We start from the raw sequence: 16176 nt of genomic DNA on the forward strand, positions 1-16176 counted from the left end.
ATCAGCCAAAAACTAGGTTTCAAATCAATTTTTGAAAATATATGGGTTCCTGTTATTCTTCCAAAAATAGCCTCAATATTCAACGGTGATTCATATTGTGATACAGTGTGTTGATTAATGTTTCTCGCATCCAGACATAGCCTCAAATCTCCGCTACTTTTCTTCACAACGACGATGGGACTTTATATGGAGACTCACACCTCTCAATATTCTGGTCTTTTATCATCTTTTCAATTACTTATTTAACGTCTTATCGGTAATTATATGGAATCGGGTAAGTTTTTGATCGAAAATTTTTCAAATTTTTCACCTCAAATGAATGTTTATAATTTTTCGCAATTCTGTTTTCTTCATTTATTAACTCCTCATAATTTTTCAAAATTGATCGTACTTCATTGTCCATGTTTTCTTCACACATTAGTTTTCTTTCTCCTTTAACCGATGGCTCACATAGGTTTATTGCATATTCCGTATCCTTGTGAGACTCGCAGTCTTCTTCAATCACAAGAGTCTCGATTTTGTCTTCCATTTCTTATTTCTGTATGTCAGTCTCCTTTTTTATTTCTTCGGGAAGTTCTACAATCTTCTTCCCCAGGAAGCTTTGTTTTTTCTTTTTGCTTTCTTCTAAGCTTACTTTATACCATGACTTCCAGTTATTATTATTTTCTTTTTTTCTCCCTTCTTCTTCTTCTAGGTCCATTTTTTTGATGACACCCAGGCTTTAATTTCTCCAATTTTTTTTTGTTTTTCTCTTTGGTTATTTCCTTGTTTTTGTTTCGTTGCCATAGCTATTTCTAAATTATGTTCCTTATCCACTTCCCCAATTTTTCTATCGTCTTCCTTGTTTCTTTCGAATTTTTCGCCCAGTTAGAAAATTTCACCATCCATTTTCATCAGCTTGTTTTTAAAATCAATCAGTACGTGTTTTTCCGACAATTTTCCACCCCCACAATCATATCATAAGACATATCCGGAATTATCACGCGTTGTAGTGAATGAAATTGTTTTTTAACCCGTATTCTGAAAAAACAAATGACAATGGTCAAAGATTATGTAACCTAGCAGCTAGTACCAATATGATTATCATTAGTACAAATTTCGAACATCCTAAATACCATAAAGTAACATGGATTTCCCCAGACCAAAAAACATGGTCCCAAATAGACCATATTCTGATTACAAGAAGGAAACAAACATCGGTTACGGACGTGAGAACTTACAGAGGTGCGCATGCAGACACAGATCATTTTATGGTGACTGCAAAGGTAAAACAAAAAGTCAAAAGAACTCTAAAAAACACGACAATGAAAGACAAATGGTACGTAGAAAAACTGAATGCTCCAGACATAAGGATTAAGTATGCTGATGACATGAACAAAAAACTAAAGGAACAGTGTAAATATACAAAGGATATAGAAACAGAATGGAGAAATTTAAAAAAATGTATAAATGAAACAGCGGATGTACACATAGGAATAAAAAGAAACAAAAAAAAAACAAGAATGGTATAATGAAGAATGCCATAACATGCTAAAAAAGAAGATAGAAATTAGACAAATGTGGATAAGAACAAATAGACAGGATTATAGGGAAGAATACAATAGAATAAGGAATGAATGTAAGAAAAAAATAAGGAAAATTAAACGTGCCTGGTTAGATGATAAGATAAAAGAAATAGAAAAAGAAAGTAAGAACAGAAACACAAAAGCATTTTATAAGAAAATTAGCGAGCAAAACAAAACTTTTAAAGGAAAGATAAAAGGCATAAAAGATAAAAATGGAAAAGTATCAGAAAATGATGAAGAGTATAAAGAAATTTGGACTCACTATTTTAAAGAATTATTAACAGAGCAAGAAGATCAAGACCTAAATGAAAACGTAGAAGAAGAGACAATGATGTTAGGAAACCAGCTAGAAAGACCAACAAAAGAGGAAGTTGAGGAAATTATAAATAGCAGCCGTAATGGTAAATCTTCAGGATCAGACGGGATCAATATGGAACTTATAAAATATGGTGGTGAAGAATTAAAAGAAAAACTGTACAATTTAATAAAAGACATATGGGACGAAGAAAAAATGCCGGAAGAATGGAACAAAGGACAAATTATCACGATTCATAAAAAAGGAGACCAACAAATGTGTAATAACTACAGAGGACTGACGCTATTAAACACAGCATATAAAATTATGTCGACCTTAATACATCGAAGACTGACCAACGCTATGACGAATATCATAGGACACTATCAATGCGGATTTATTAAGGGAAAGTCTACAACAGATGCCATACATACAGTTAAACAAATTATGGAAAAAGCTCATGGATATAAAATAGAAATTGAACTGCTTTTTATAGATTTTCAGCAAGCATTTGATACAATAAAAAGATCAAAATTAATGGTAGCTCTGAAAGAAATGGGAATACAAAACAAATTAAGACGATTAATAAAAATGACAATGAGTAGAACTGTAGTGAGTATAAAAACTCAAGTAGGAGACACAGAAGAATTTGTCATAAATAAAGGGGTTAGACAAGGAGATTCGTTATCAGCAACCCTGTTTAATCTTGCCCTGGAATACATCGTCAGGAAAATAAACAAAGGTACCCTTAGAACTAGAGAAGGACAAATAATAGCATACGCTGACGATATTGTGCTAATAACAAAAAATAGAAAAACAATGGAAAAAATGTTAAATGAAATGGTAACAGAAGGAAAAGTAATGGGATTAAAAATAAACCAAGAAAAAACAAAAATAATGAGATTTGATAAAAACTTCGAAAACAAAAAGGTTAGACTAGGCGAATACATTTTTGAAGAAGTCGAAAAATTTAAGTACTTGGGAATATTAATAACAAACAATGGAGAAAGAGAAACAGAAATCAAAGAAAGGATTATTACAGCAAATAAGACCTTCCATGCAAATAAGAAATTACTAAAAAATAAACTATTGAGTAAGAAATCGAAAATGAAGGTATACAAAACAATAATTCGACCGACGATGATGTATGCAGCCGAAACCCTCAGCATGACAAAAAAACAAGAGGAAAACCTTAGAATACAAGAAAGAAAAATACTAAGAGCAATACTGGGACCAATAAAAATAAATGAAAATGAATTTAGACAAAGAACGAACCTTGAGCTACTGGAAGAAATTAAGGAAGATATAGTGTGTAAAATAAAACAACAAAGAGCAAAATGGCTAGGACACGTATGGAGATCAGGATCAACTACGACGATATTCTCAATATTGGAATGGACACCAGCTGGCAAAAGAAGACGTGGAAGACCAAGATCTACATGGTTACAAGAAGTTGTAAATGATCTCAACAAGGCGGGCATACGACAGTGGAAAGGAAAAACCAGAGATAGGACACAATGGAGAAAAATAACTGAGAAAATTAAATAAGGAACATGAGGACTGATCTACCTCAAAACATAGATCTAGAGAGCGTAAGCGGCGTAACCCCTAAAGGGGTGTTTAGCCACATATATATATAATTAATGTAGGTAAAGTGCGTCATCAAACAATGAAAAGTTTATAATATATATATATATATATATATATATATATATATATATATATATATATATATATATATATGTATATATAGATATATATATATATATAAATATATATATATATATATATATATATATATATATATATATATATATATATATATATATATATATATATATATGGTATTTAAAGTTCGTACGAGTGCTGCACATGCACTCTGTAATCTAAGTGGAACCACCTTCGACCGGTATACGATGCCGTCAATTGAAAAAGTTGTAAAATTTCTACATTTCTTTGCTAATGGTATCAGCCAAAAACTAGGTTTCAAATCAATTTTTGAAAATATATGGGTTCCTGTTATTCTTCCAAAAATAGCCTCAATATTCAACGGTGATTCATATTGTGATACAGTGTGTTGATTAATGTTTCTCGCATCCAGACATAGCCTCAAATCTCCGCTACTTTTCTTCACAACGACGATGGGACTTTATATGGAGACTCACACCTCTCAATATTCTGGTCTTTTATCATCTTTTCAATTACTTATTTAACGTCTTATCGGTAATTATATGGAATCGGGTAAGTTTTTGATCGAAAATTTTTCAAATTTTTCACCTCAAATGAATGTTTATAATTTTTCGCAATTCTGTTTTCTTCATTTATTAACTCCTCATAATTTTTCAAAATTGATCGTACTTCATTGTCCATGTTTTCTTCACACATTAGTTTTCTTTCTCCTTTAACCGATGGCTCACATAGGTTTATTGCATATTCCGTATCCTTGTGAGACTCGCAGTCTTCTTCAATCACAAGAGTCTCGATTTTGTCTTCCATTTCTTATTTCTGTATGTCAGTCTCCTTTTTTATTTCTTCGGGAAGTTCTACAATCTTCTTCCCCAGGAAGCTTTGTTTTTTCTTTTTGCTTTCTTCTAAGCTTACTTTATACCATGACTTCCAGTTATTATTATTTTCTTTTTTTCTCCCTTCTTCTTCTTCTAGGTCCATTTTTTTGATGACACCCAGGCTTTAATTTCTCCAATTTTTTTTTGTTTTTCTCTTTGGTTATTTCCTTGTTTTTGTTTCGTTGCCATAGCTATTTCTAAATTATGTTCCTTATCCACTTCCCCAATTTTTCTATCGTCTTCCTTGTTTCTTTCGAATTTTTCGCCCAGTTAGAAAATTTCACCATCCATTTTCATCAGCTTGTTTTTAAAATCAATCAGTACGTGTTTTTCCGACAATTTTCCACCCCCACAATCATATCATAAGACATATCCGGAATTATCACGCGTTGTAGTGAATGAAATTGTTTTTTAACCCGTATTCTGACTCGTATTCCTTCATTTATCGTTGCTAATGTCCGTTTGTTTGCGCCCACTAAGGTCACCCGCAGTATTTTGTAAATCAAATTTGTCAACTCTACCTCTTCTATCAATTATCTATTTATTAACGATATTTCTGATCCAGAATCTATAAAAACTTTAATCGATTTTTCGTTTATAAATCCATCTACAAAATTTAAATTTGATTCTTGTTTTTTTATTTTTTTTCAGAGAGTTTAATAAATTCTTTTGGGTGACAAAAAATTTCGGTCTGTTTCTTTGCTTCTAGTGGGCGCTTTCGTGAAAAGACGCCTGCTGTACCTCTTGATCTCTTGGTTCGTTATTTAGACTTTCTTCCTCGTATCTTTCTATATTGGTATTGTTGACTTCTCTTCGCGATGCTCTCCGTCTTTCGTCGTTGAAACGGTTTTCATGATATCTCTGTTTCATGATATTTCTGTTTTCTTGATATGTCGGTACAATATTATTTTCACGATTTTCTCTATGTCTATCCCCGTTCCATTCTCGGTTTCTAGGTACATAGTTGTTTCTTCTTTCATCTTTTATTTCATATTCTCTTCTTGGTGTAAATTCTCTTTTTGTCGATCGGTATCAGAAAATTGTTTCCGCTTTCTGTTTTGGGGTGTGTAATTTTCTTGTGGTCTTTTATTTATTGTCTCGGCGACGTGATTCTCGTACTTGTAAAAATTGACATAAACTGTCAATGTCTTTGTAATTTTGTAACGTAATGTGGTCTTCCAATGTCTCTCAATCGGATCAACCAATTGTTCCGGCGAATAATTGTATTTGAGATGCTTCGCATTATTATAAAATTAAAGAGCGCATGATTTTTCCGAGATTCCCATCTTCTCATTATATCTACCGTTCTGGAGCACTTTGTTAATTTCCAATTGCTGGATTTTTCCCCAAAAATATTGTAACAATCATTTTTCGAAATTCTCCCAGCTGATAAATTCATCTACTTTACTATTAAACCACAGACTAGCTTTCTCTTTTAAATGGTTTCTTATTGTATCTTCACATTCTTCAAAATCTTCGACGTATTGTATTCTTTTTTTTTTGATAAAAGCAACCAGGTGAGTTTTTCTCACATCCCCGCCAAATTGGATTTTCACCTCACCTGTACCATGAATAACTATTTCCCTTCTTTCTTCGAATTTTTGTTGAGTCTTGATTTCCACAATTTGTTTTTGCTTCTGTAATGTATTAAATTTTTCTTTTATTTCTCGTTTGTCGTCTTGTAGCGCATTCTCGAATTTGATTTCTAATTCCTCTAAATTTTCTTTAATTTTCATTTCTTGTTGTTCCATATCTTTCTTCATCATTTTTAAACATCCTTTTGTCTTCTTTTCATATTTTTCTATACGTTCCTCCATTTTCCTGTTGACCTTTTCTATCACTTGTTCCCTTCCAAGGCTTGTTTTGTCGCTTGTTGATTTTTTATGGTTTGTTTTGTTTCGTCCATTACTAATTTTGTTTCCTGTTGATTTTTTTCCATTGCTTGTTTTGTTTCCTGTTAATTTTCTTTCATTTTTTGTGATTGTAACTGCATAAGTTGTAAATTTTTTTCTATTCCCGATTTCTCCTGACTTTCGGTCTCCATATTTGTTGTTTCTAAAATTTCTTCCTGTTCTAAATTTTCTTCTCGTTTTTGGTTTTCTTTGCTTTTGTTTCTAGCCACAAACATTTCTTTTCTACTTTCTAATGTTTATTCCAACAAATCAATAAAATGTTTCCAAACCGGATTCGTATCCTCGCCAAATAATAAGATTTTTAAAATTTTTAAATTAGTAAATTTATTGCAAATACGAAAAATGTTCACTCACTCAAAGGTAATATAAATTATTTTATTAAATTTTGATGTTAGAAATGTACCAGAATTAATTTCAGATTAAAATAAACTGCAAGCATCTGTGTTTAGATGCTTGCAGATACTTTCAAGTCTGAAGTATCAACTTCAGAAAGTTGATACTTTCAATTGCCTCTCACGTTGGACCACTTGTTATGGTAAGGAAAATTTAATTTTATAGCACAATATCTAAATTGATTAATTTACCCATAACTTTGTTTATCTCAGTACTTACTTCCGTGGCTCAGTATCAATTATGTTGTATTTGCAAGTATGAGGACAAAAAGGAATAAAAATATACACAAACAATACCATATGTATCTTTTATCAATATATTATATCATGGAAATTCAAATATACCAGCTGTATAATTTTTTTTTTTTTTTTTTTTTTTTTTTTTTAGCCCTTTTTCTATCCGAATTGTCGAATAAAGGCCTCTCCCATTTCTCGCCATTCATCCCTGTTGTGTGCTAGGCGTTTCCACATTGGTCCTGCGACTCTTTTGATATCGTCGCTCCAGCGCATTTGAGGTCTTCCTCTTGGTCTCTTCGCTTCGTACGGTCGCCAGTTTCCGACTTCTTTGTTCCATCTACCATCTTCGAGACGTTCGTTGTGTCCAGCCCATTTCCATTTTAATTTAGCTGCTTGTTTCGCGGCGTCCTTTATTTTTGTTTTGTTCCGGATTGCTTCGTTCGTTTGCCGATCTATTAGTGAGATACCAAGCATCTGTCGTTCCATGGCTCGCTGAGTTTTTCGAATCTTGTCGATGTTCTTTTTTGTGAATGTCCAGGTTTGAGCTCCGTAAGTGAGAACGGGAAGGATACAAGAATCGAACACTTTGGTTCGAAGGTTTTGGGGTATCTTTTTGTCTTTCAGTATGTATGAGAGCTTTCCAAATGCGGCCCATCCTATTCTTACTCGTCTGCTTATTTCGGTAGTTTGGTTTTCTTTGTTTACCTTGATATTCTGACCCAGATATATGTATTCTTCTACATGTTCCACTTTTGTTCCTTGGATGGTTATCATCGGTTGATCATCTTTATTCGACATTAGCTTAGTTTTACTCAGATTCATTTTCAGTCCTTTTTTTATGGATTCCGTATGAAGCTCATCGATCATCGTCTTCAGTTCTTTCCAGCTGTCGGCTATTAGTACTACGTCATCTGCATATCTTAGATGGTTTAAATACTTTCCGTTTATCGACAGTCCCTTCGTTTCCCAATTTAGTGATTTAAAGATGTCTTCAAGTGCGGCAGTAAATAGTTTTGGAGATATGGTGTCTCCCTGTCTTACTCCTCGGTTGATTTTTATTGGTCTCGTTTTCATTCCGTTATCCATCGTGACTACCATTTCAGCGTGTTGGTATATATTATGTATTAATATCCTATATCTAGAATCTATTCTGCTGTTGACCAGTGCTTCCTCAATAGCCCATAATTCTATGCTGTCAAAAGCTTTCTCGTAGTCTATAAATGCTAAACAGATTGGTAAATTGTATTCGTTAACTTTTTCTATTAGGACCTTTAGTGTGTGAAGATGGTCACATGTACTGAACCCTTTTCTAAATCCGGCTTGCTCTACTGGTTGATATACATCGAACTTTGTTGTCAATCTATTTGTAATTATTTTTGTGAATGTTTTATAAAGTTGTGATAGTAGTGATATTGGACGATAATTTTTCAGATCTGTATTGTCCCCTTTTTTGTGTATTAATATTGTGTTAGCAGTATTCCATTCCCTTGGTATGTTTCCTTCAAATAGGCATTTATTAAAAAGTATTTTTAGGTACCTGATGACTTCTTCTCCTCCTTCTTTCAACATTTCTGCCAGAATTCCATCACTACCCGGTGCTTTATTTCTTTTCAATTCTTTAATTGCATGTTCTATTTCTACTTCGCTTATTTCGGGCATTACTTCAGAATTTACGTTTGTTATTTGTCTTTTCAGATTTTGCTTTGAAGAGTCGGGGGGATCGTTTCTTGAGCGGTATAACTCAGTATAGAAGTTTTCAACTATGTTTGATATCTGAGCTTTGCTTGTTTCTAGTTGGCCTTGTTGATTTTTTATAGTTATAATATTTTTCTTTCCTAATTTCGGTTTGGTATATTTCAGACTTTGATTTTTCTCTATCACTCTTTCTACATGTTCTTGTTGATGTTTTTTAATATCGTCTTTTATCTGTTTTCGTATGGCTCGATTAAGTTCTTTGTATTCTGTGGTATTTCTTTTATTTAGTGACAGGAGCTCTTTTCGTTGTTTCAGCATATTCTTCGATTCTGCACTTATTTTTGATTTTTTGTTGTTATGGCGGGTTGCTATTTCTGAGCTAGCATTCAATAGTTCTTTTGTTATAACTGAGTTAATTTTATTAACGCTGAGTTGTTCTAGATTCAGTGCTTGGGCGGTTTTTAATTTGCTAGCATATTTTTCTTTATCGACTTTTAGCTTTTCTGTGTCTATTTGTATCGTGTTATTAAAGTGAATTCTACGTTTGCTATACTTAATCCTTAGTTTAGCTCTAACCATTCTGTGATCACTACCCAGAGAGACATTATTTATTACTGTTACATCTTCTACGATACCTTTCTTGTTACAAATGATGTAATCGATTTCGTTCCTTGTTTTTCCGTCTGGTGATAACCACGTCCACTTTCTTTGCGGTTTTTTCTTATAAAATGTGTTCATTACGAAATATTTGTTGCTATGTAGGAAGTTAACCAGGGTTTCTCCTCTCTCATTTCTAACACCATAGCCGAATTCACCAATATAGTTTTCGCTTTCTTCTAGTCGTTGTCCAATCTTAGCGTTGAAATCTCCTATTATAAGTGTGTAAGTGCTGTGATAGTTCGTGTTGGTTTCTATTATTTTCTCGTAGAACTCATCTATCTCTTCATCGGGGTGTGTTGAAGTTGGGGCGTACACTTGAATGATTTTTAGGGTGATTTTCTCGTTTATATTCATCACAATCATTGCAATTCTTTCTGAGATTCCCACATATTGTTCTATTTTATTAGCATGTTTCTTAGAAACCTTAGTATAAAAAATAGATTTACAAAAAACACACAATTATATCATATAATTATCAATATCAATAACAACAGATCATATGATCCTAATGTTCTTTCCGGTCTTATAAATTTGTATAAAAAAAATCTGTCTTTATTCAATTCTATATCCAAAAACAAAACTTCGCTCCAAATCTCTGGGCCTACCTTTTGTTTTCAATAAAACAAACTATTCTTCGTTCACAAATTGTTGAGAGCACGAAATATGCCTCAAACTCATAAAACGGTCATAAATCATAGGCGTTCCTAAGGTGTTTATTCATTAAATAATAATATAATGTTTTAATACTGTTATATATAATATTGATAATATTTTGATACTAATATATTTAGCAAAAAAACAATTAAAACTTTCATGACTAATGTTGGTTATTATATTATATTAATAAAAATAAGAATTTAACTACTAACAATTTTGTAAATAAGAATACCTTATCTCTTTGAATATTTCAATGCTAATCTTCGCGTTTAATCACTTTACTAGAAAACCTGGAATTCATATCCGAAGGTATAATACTATTCGTTGCAAGATAGTTAAGATGGAATTTCCCAGATTTTTAATAATATAATTATATTCGAAACTTAACTTGAAAGGGTGAAGTTATTACGAACGAAAACAATTTTTTTGTTTAGTACGTTTTTGATCGCATGTAATTTACGGCTTTTCGGTGTTTCCGCATCTACGGCAGTAATTAGCGTCTCGAATATTTCTTTTGCGAATTATATGCAGTGCGTGAGTGATTTTTTATTCCATATACCTACTAACATATACGTACCTTTCGCTCGTGCTCGTTTTGTTGGATTGTTTGTGATGGCTTCATCATCAAGTTTTACACCGGTACTGTTGCGTACAGTCAGTAAGTCTGTCTATTCACCAAGAGAGAAGACTATTGTCCTGAATGTTCACGATGCTCTGGTTTCTCAGAATCCCACAAATACTGTTCGAAACATAGTCGAAAGTTGTGCCAACATGACTGGCGTAGGAGAGTCAACTTTATATAGGTTCCTATCAGAAAGAAAAAAACACGGTATAGCTAACCCAAACACAAACAAAAACTTAAAGAGAGGGAAAAAGCCTATTGAAATTGATGAATTTGCCAAAAATGGTATTCGAAGGAAAATTCATGGATTTTTTTCAAAAAAGAAATACCAAACCTAAACAAAATTTTACAAGAAGTTAGAGACGACCCGGATTTGCCTCATATCGGACGAACTAAATTGTGGCAAGTTTTAAAAGAATTAAATTTCCGGTGGGAGAAATCAGACAAAAATTCCGGGCTGAAGAAAGGCCCATCTTCTACCAGGATGAAACGTGGGTAAACTCAGGTCATACTCTAAAAAAAATTAGGTCAGATAAAAATATATTAAGCTAAATGCAAGCCTTTATGGAAGGTTGGTCTACTGGTATCTCCCCACTATCTGGTAAAGGCAGTAGATTAATAATTTCTCACATTGGCAGTGAAAAAGGATTTGTTAAGCATGGTTTGTTGGAATTTCATTCCAAAAGCACAAAAGACTATCACGAGGAGATGACAGCTGATGTTTTCGAAGAGTATTTTGAGCAAATGATTGAACACATACCACCAAATTCAATTATAGTATTAGATAATGCACCTTATCATTCACGACTAGTAGAAAGACTTCTAACGAATGCGTGGAAGAAACAGGATATTCTTGACTGGCTGCGGAATAAGTATCTGCCTTACGAAGATGAAATGGTAAAAGCAGAACTTTTAAAAATTGCCCGGCAACACAAATCTAAGTTCAAGAAATACGTAGTTGACAAAATGGCGGAAAGGCGAAACATCACAGTCTTTAGACTTCCACCCTACCACTGCGAAATAAATCCAATTGAACTAATTTGGGCACAAATGAAAAGTTATGTGGCTAGAAAAAATACGTCATATAAAATACAAGCTGTGCGTGAATTGTTATACGAGTCTTTATAACATATTACAAAACAAAACTGGAAAGATGCAGTAAGACATGTAATAGAAGAAGAACAAAAAATGTGGGATCTTGATAACATAATTGATGCGACCGTAGAGATTATTAACCTAATTATTAACCCTCAAGACGACTCGGATTCCGAAGTTGATCCTATTTATTTTGAATTTGAATAGTTTTCCAATCGTAACTATATAAGGTAAGTAATAGTAGTTGTAATCGTAAGGTATTAAAGGGGAAAGGCGCAAAATGTCGCCTGTCAAAATGTTCAATGTGTTTTAAATGTATCCATTTTTTTTTCAAAGCCTGAGAAAACTAAAAAGCATTTTTGAAAAATTTAAAGGCAGAATGAAATATTTTTTAGAATAAATAAAAACTTTCTTTTGCATGCAATATTTTCAATTAAAAATTATACTATATTTTCTCTTTTATTTTCACCCCTGTTACATAACATATTAAAATAAACATTGTAGAAGTTTTCAGGGACTTTCTGCCCTGAGTAATAATGTAATCTTTCATTCTGCGTTTAAATTTTTCAAAAATATTTATTAGTTTTCTCCGGATTCGAAAATAATGGATACATTTAAAACACATTGGAAATTTTGCCAGGCCACATTTGGCGCCTTTTTCCTTAATTAAATAAATGTATCTTTTACAAATGGCCAGAAACTTTTTATTTTTGAATAAAATAAATATATATATATATATATATATATAATATATATATATATATATATATATATATATATATATATATATATATATATATATATATATATATATATATATATATATATATACCCGGTATTTAGGCGGCACACGCCCTTCCGGTAGGGATCTATGGAGGAGTATCACCAAGCCGCAAGCCCTTATCTCTTACCGTACTGCTCCACCATAGGCCGATCAGATACCAGCATATTCTAGACTAAGCCGCAGATTCATTTAGAATTTTAAACTGCTGCGTTAGCCTTTTTGTTTTCTGTACACCGAGCTGGGGATTGAACTGACATCTCTCGCAGTGAAGCGAAGGAGAAGCCAGCCGCCCAGCCCGCTTGGCTATCCGATCGACTATAAAATAAATAAGTTTTATTAAAAAATACAATTTACATAAGTACAATTTAAAAAATATATTTATTTAGTTCAAATAAATGTTTCAATCATATACTCTACGACACTGGTCGTTTATCTCTAATCATTCACAATACCCCCGTAATAGGATTATAAGGTATTGTATTTCTTCAGATATAAGGTGGGTTAGTCGAAAACGTCTTAAACCGTCAGTTTTAGGTTGGTTTTTACTATTATATCGTATTACCTATCCTCTCTGTATTTCAGTTTTCTAATTAGGGTTAAACTTGTAGTGAGCTATCAACAAATTGTGAACCGACTGTAAACTTTATGTTGATTCTCCTTATGCTGTTTCTCCACACTTCCTGATCTCGTTTACTCTCGTACCAAAACATATGCAGCCTCGCCTCAAATAATTCTTATAATAAAAGAAAAACTTACAAACTGTGGATTTGAAGATCTCATCTTATACTGTTACGGTTTTCTGCTGCCACAAACAACTTCACAAATTTTCTTTCACAATTCACCACTTTATCTCACAACGTTCACACCTTTTTTTCTTATCACAGGAAAAAACTTTTTCTCTTGCAGTTGTATCTTAGACTTCTCGTTTTTCCTTTGTCCAAAACAACCAGACTAACTTTCCTTTCCTCTTACTTCTCCAATCCCTCTCTCGATTCAATCAAATCACTCAAAACAAAAATATCTTACCATCTCCTCTCTTTCTCTCGTCAAACTTTCCTTGACTCACCATACTGCCTTTTATTAGAATCTACTATCAAATTCCTTTGTCAACAAAACCCTAACGACTGTTCATTGTTCTTGAATTGAATAGATAGCTTTTATTTTTACACAATTTACATTACATAGAAAAGCCGAAGTTTATATTATAATAATAATAAGTGCCGCATGATTGGCTGGTAGATATATTAAGAATATATAAAGTCGATGATAATATAGTGACCTTTCTAAGACATATAATGACAGATTGGAAGACTAAAATTCACCTCCAAATACCTGGTGAAAGCAATATCGAAACGGAAAATATCGAAATTAACCGCGGCCTATTTCAAGGATACTCGCTGAGTCCATTGTGGTTCTGTCTAGCGATGAACCCACTATCTCAGCTATTGAACTCCACTGACTCAGGTTTCAGCATTAAAAACAACAATACTGTAGTGGCGAAGCTTAATCATCTGTTGTATATGGATGATTTGGAACTAATAGCTTCCACTTGAAATCACTTAGATCAAATGCTAAAAACTGTAGAAACGTTTTCAAATGATATCAGTATGCACTTTGGGTTAGACAAATGTCGTGTACTACAGTCAGGGGAAAGGTTTAGCCCTTACGATTCGATATGCAAAATGGCCAAAACATCGAGGCTATGGGCGAAAATGACATGTATAAATATCTAGGAGTAAAGCAAGCGCGGAAAATTCACCATAAACAAATGAAAATCGAATTAACATCAGAGTTCATACGAAGAGTAAAACAAATTATTAAGTGGACTAAAACGGATATAGAAACCCTTCAGCAAAAAGTACGAACACACCTCACAAAGGCACAAAAACACCATCCTCGAAGTGCAGTAGAAAGAACGACATTACCGCGGTATTTAGAAGGACGAGGACTTATTGATATAAGCGAGAAATTAAAAAAACAGATTACTAAGTTACGAACTTATTTTCAGGTGCAGGCGGAGACATTTACTCTTCATCGCGCGATTTGTGCAGTAGATGACATAACACCTATCAAACTGAGGAAACAAGAAATGCGCATAAGCCATCTTACTAAGAACGAAAAAATGCGCATCTGGATGGGTAAACCTCTGCACGGGCGACATCCGAATGAAGTCAGTCAAGACTATGTCGCCAATATAGCGTCGAACTATTGGCTGACATCAGAAAAGATGTTTCCTGAAACAGAAGGTTCATTACTCGCCATTCAGGATCAGGTTATACCAACCAAAAATTACCTGAAATATATCGTCAAAGACCCTCAGGTCCAAAACGACAAATGCCGATATGGATGTCAAGCCCAAAAAACTATCCAACATCTTACCGGGGGCTGCCAGGCCTTTGCTGCAACTGAATATAAGGAACGGATGACTCAGTAGGAAGATTCTCCATCAAGAGATAGCTTTTAAACTGGGACTTCTACAAACAAACCATCTCCCGTATTATCAATACGTTGCTGAGAGTATGCTTGAAAATGACAACTACAAGCTATACTGGGATCGCACTGTGCTCACAGACCAAACTGTAGCACATAATAGACCAGATCTCGTGCTAGTTAATAAACTAACAAGAAAAACAACACTAATCGATGTGGCGATACCTAACAACAATAATCTGCGTGTTAATTATAACGAAAAGATCGCAAAGTACAGAGATCTGGAAATACAACTAAGGAGACAATGGAGAATGGAAAGTACCCAGACGATACCTATTATTCTTTCTACCACTGAAGTCATCCCGAAGAACCTCCTAGAAAACATAAAAAAAGGTGGGTCTAATTGAACATCTATATAAGATCATGCAGGAAGCTGTGCTACTTTCGACGTCCAGATGCGTGCGAAAATTTTTGGGAGATACACCGACGTACCAAATCACCTAGGACTCGATAACATGAAAAGAGTCCCACCAGAGCTTAATCCTTTTGATACCGTAGATATCTGGGATGAGTGAATTTTCCTCTTATAGGGAGTGTGAGCCTTATGGCTAAATCTGGATAATAATACTACTTGTTTGGTATAAAAAAGTGGTCGAAAATGGAGATAGAGAGTCTTCAGCGGAAAGTAAGAACACTTCTCACAAAGGCGCAAAAACATCATCCACGCAGTGCAGTAGAAAGAACAACATTACCGCGGTATCAAGGGGGAAGAGGACTTATGGATATAGGTAAGCAATTGGATAAACAAATTGTTAATTTAAGAACTTATTTTCAGGTACAGGCTGAGACATCTACTTTACATCGAGTAATTTGTGCAGTAGATGATACAACGCCGCTTAAACTAAGGGAACAAGAAATGCGCTTAAACCACCTGACTCAACAAGAAAAAATGCGCACCTGGATGAGTAAACCTCTGCATGGGCGACATCTCAATGAGATTAGCCAAGAATATGTCGAGAATACAGCGTTGAACTATTGGTTGACATCAGCAAATATGTTTCCCGAGACTGAGGGATTCCTACTTGCCATTCAGGATCAGGTTTTCCAACTAAAAATTACCTGAAATATATTGTAAAAGATCCTCAAGTTCAAAATGACAAATGCCGATATGGATGCCAAGCCCAAGAAACCATCCAACATCTAACTGGTGGCTGCCAGGCATTTGTTGGTACTGATTATAAAGAACGCCATGACTCAGTCGGAAAGA

The 16176-nt window shown here is 33.7% G+C and overlaps 1 protein-coding gene across 2 annotated transcripts in view; it reads right to left on the reverse strand.

The window, feature by feature from the left end:
• Positions 1-16176, reverse strand: part of LOC140443597 (ATP-binding cassette sub-family C member 4-like) — a 116833-nt gene that overhangs the window by 84770 nt on the left and 15887 nt on the right. The window lies entirely within an intron of this gene.

Source organism: Diabrotica undecimpunctata, chromosome 6 (assembly GCF_040954645.1).
Source record: "Diabrotica undecimpunctata isolate CICGRU chromosome 6, icDiaUnde3, whole genome shotgun sequence".
In the NCBI taxonomy this organism is placed as follows: Eukaryota; Metazoa; Arthropoda; class Insecta; order Coleoptera; family Chrysomelidae; genus Diabrotica; species Diabrotica undecimpunctata.